The sequence below is a fragment of the Rattus rattus genome, chromosome 7 (assembly GCF_011064425.1).
Source record: "Rattus rattus isolate New Zealand chromosome 7, Rrattus_CSIRO_v1, whole genome shotgun sequence".
NCBI lineage: Eukaryota > Metazoa > Chordata > Mammalia > Rodentia > Muridae > Rattus > Rattus rattus.
In genome coordinates, this window is record NC_046160.1 from 111,231,002 (window position 1) to 111,235,241 (window position 4,240).

Genomic DNA, 4,240 nt, shown 5'->3' on the forward strand with positions numbered 1-4,240 from the left:
TTTGGCCTTCCAGAACTTGGGTCTAGTTATAATTTGGAAGAAAAGATGAGTATATTGACTATTGGGAAGAGAACTGATAGAGGCTTGATGGGCAACTGCATTGGAGAAATCTTTACTTATTCTTCAAATTATATCTACCTCTTCAGAATGGGAAAATGGTTCTGTTTCCTCTGGTAAATAAGACTTGGCAGACCCTAAGGACTTGGTATCTGCAGGTGCATTTGGAAATGTATGTATGTCCAAAGAGTATCTTGCTTCCATATCTTCAGATGTTTGAACACTTGATTTAATTGTTTGGGAAGGATTAAGAGGTTTGGAAGTGTTGGGGGAGATGAGTCATTCAAAGTATTGAGGTTTCAAATGTCTCCTGCCAGCTCCAGTGATCCTTCTGCTTCCTGTTTGTAGATCCAGATGTGAGTTCTCAGCCACTGGTCCAGCTGGTTTCCATGCCTTTATGTCTCCATCATGGACTCCAACCCTGTGAAACTGTAAACCCTTTTCTATAATCTGCCCTGGTCAGGTAGCTAAGTCATGAAGACAACGCTGTTGTGAATGGATTTGTGTTATTATTTATAAATATTCTAGAAAGTCTTCTTTCCCTTTCCACTCTTTGAGAACACTGGGGAATATGATTGTTTATGAATTATGAAATGATCCCTCACCAAACACAAAATCTGTTGACATCTTAGCTTCTGAGCTTCCAAAACGCTCTATATTAAATACTTTCTCTTGGTAGTTGGTAATAGCAACCTGGTTTCAGACCCTTTAAACAGATGTGAGGTCATTAAACAGAGATAATCCTTGCTTTTCTCACTTTTTCTAATACAGTAAAACCAGTCAATCTCATTCTGTACTGAAGTGCGGTTGAAACATCATAAAACATCAAATATATGGTGTCACAGAACTTTGCTTTCATATATATTTATTGAGGATATCTAATGACAGCGTTTTATATGTCCCCATAACTTCTACTCCCTTTTCTACCCATATTAAAAGCATCAATAGCCCCTTTGGAGAAAACCAGACTCAACTCCTTTAGTCTTTCTCTAGAACAACTCTTAACACCAAATTCTGTATCATTCAGAATTCTATCACAAAATAAAAAATCAATTTCTATATCTCATCTATATTTATCTATATCCATAGCTTTATATTAGAGATATAGAGATATATAACATTACATAATATCTCTGCATATTTTAAAATGAATTTTAGATTTATTTTGTATGTGTAAGTATTTTGCCTGCATAGTCTGCGGAGGTCAGAAGAGGTCAGTGGATGCCCTGGAACTAGAGTTGAGCATGGCTATAAAATACCATATGGGTACTGGAAACCTAATATCAGTCCTTTGCAAGAGCAACATCTATTCTTACTGCTGGGCTAGCTCTCCAGCCCCATCTGCATATATTGAAATATACTTGCATGGTTATCATAGGGACTAGCAATCCTGAACTCCTTGGACAGGTCAGAAGAGAGAAATTCTCAACCAGAAGCTCAAGCTACTTTGTAGGACAATTTTTCTTTCCCAATGGAAATTCAGCTTTACTCTTAAGTCATACCACTTGATTTGGTGGGGTCCATTTAAATCATCATCAAAGATATTGCTTTTTATAGACAGTAGTCGTATCTCCAAGTTACATTCACAGCCACCTATGGACTAACATTAAATTGAGTAACTGGAACCTAAAACCTAACAAGGTTAACACATAAAACTGAGCATGATGCTACTGTCTGCCAAGAAAAAAAATCAGGACATTAGAATATGTGACATTTCAATAAAATGAAGTCCATATTATAATTCATCAGTCCAAGTATTGGTCTGGCATTGAACTAAGTACAAGTAATTGTGGGAATAAATCACAAAAACCTAAGATGAAGTCACTGTTGCTTTTTGAAGGTGATGCTAGAGCAATGGCACCTTCATCTCAAGGAAGCTCAGCATTCGGCTGTCAGTGCCAGTGACTGAGAGAGGAGGATCAAGGCGCTTATGACCCAGTACTTCTATAGCCTGAAAGCACAGGGCTTTTAAAGCTGCTTCTGAGGATATTTATATAATGTTGCTAGATAGTATATTAAATATTATATTCTACCAATAATATATGTTGATTAATAATTATGTACATTACATTATATCAAAGTTATATTAAATATGAGACCGATCATTTACAAACTATCCAAGGAAATAAAATAGAAGTGTGTGTTTCATTTGATTAAAGCAGAGAGAGGAGGACCCTTGACTGAACTTTAGTAATACATGCCATGAGCTAGGGCCGTAGCTTACATGCATGAAGCTCTTAGATTGGTCTCTCTTAGTGAGGTGTGGGGTGGGGCTTATATGTCATTTTATGCTCGATTATTATCATCCTGATTTTAAGTGTGGAAACTGAGGACAACAGATTGATTATTCACTGCCTCCAATTCTACCCGCTCAAAATAGATTGTAAGAAACACTTAGAGACACAGTGTTTAAGGGAGGGAGGTGAATGAGTCCCAAAGAGAAGGGCAATCAGTTCTGCTCTTGCCAGACTCTGACCAGCCTTCTCAGAGATCAACTAACACATCATTGGTAAACATCCAATGGTCTGCAGTCTTACAGTAGACCAAATTCCCAAGCTTTGAGTCTCCACCTTTTATACATAAAATCAGTCCCGGAAAATCCTACCCCTAACATTCTCAGAGTTATGAGAACATATATATATATATATATATATATATATATATATATATATATATATATATGTGTGTGTGTGTGTGTGTGTGTGTGTGTGTGTGTGTGTGTATGTATATGTATATATCATAGTTCTCCATTTTTAGCTGTTATAAATTGAATAAGAAAACTAATGTAAAATTGGTCTGACCAGTTGCTCAGACAGACATGCCTTTACAATGAGCTTGAATGTCAGGTGAGTTTGAACGTGCTAGTTTCAGAGTACTGTGCTCGATCATGGCAGGAGTAGGTGGGCAAGTCCTTAGCCCAAAGCCTCTGTACAGTCGTCTCATAATCATTGCACCGTAAGAAGGTTCTGGCATGTGTGTGAGTAACTTGCCAAAAAATAGGAACTCTGTCTGCTCGACCACCAACAGCCTCTTTGTATTTTCTTCGTGTTCATTATTTTATTCATTATGTCAAACTACTTAACAAAAGCAACTCAAGGGAATATCTTTTGTCTTATGGTTGCAGAAATGTTGGTCCACACTAGCACGGAAGGCTAGATGGGAAGGGTTTATTTATGACAGTGGGAGCTTCTGGCAGTGACTTGGTCACATGATCCAAACCAAGAAGCCCAGACTGAAAACCCTATCAGTGGTGAGTCTAGCCTTCAGGTCCCTTCCCCTAAAGGCTGACTTCTGTCAGCCAGACTGGACTTCCACCTTCAAAATGGTGCCACAAGCTGGGAAGCAAATGTGTAAAACAGAACCTTCAGGGAACATTTAAATTTCAAAACATAATCTTCCACTCCTATAACCCATAGGACTGTGGCCAGATTATAGTGCAAAATGCACTAAGCTAACTTCAAGAATCCCCGTACTCTTAATGGCCCCAAACCATTCAGAAGCTAAGTTTTCTAGGACTCAAAGCACTCTTCACAGCTGTGAATCCCTGTAAAATCAAAAGGAAAATTATTACTTCTTATGCACAATAGTACAGAATAGATATTTCCTATTCCAACAGGGAGTAACAGGGATATCAAAGAAACCGTGAAGAAATCAAGACAGAAATGAAAACAAATTGATATACAAAGTGATTTTGTAGATGATTTTTTTATTATTTCTTTGGAAAGTACGGTAAGATAAGAAAGCCAGTTATCAGACCACAGTCAAACTTAACGTGTTCAATGGCCCCATATAACAACAAAAAAGCGAAGTAAATTCTCACTACCTTGGAGTCCTAACGTAGAGGTAAGTAGAGACGGCTCTTACCAGATGGCACTGCTTTGTAGAAAAATAACTAAATAGGTTATGATATCAAGGAGAAATTCAATATGTATCAGTTCTTCCCTTCCACCGTAGAACAGTCCTTTCAAAATAATCGGGAAGGTTCACGAGGGTGTTTCAGAGTCAGGAAGGGCAGATTCAAGTTCCACTGGTACTTACATGTCGGCCATGGGTCAGTTACTTACCCTGTGAAATTTAATTTTCCCATCTCTGTGGAATACAGTTCTCATTTTCAAGGGCAATAGTGGATATTAAAGAGGTCCAGGATGGGAGCCTCCTCAAGCATTTCCTTAGAGGAATCCCC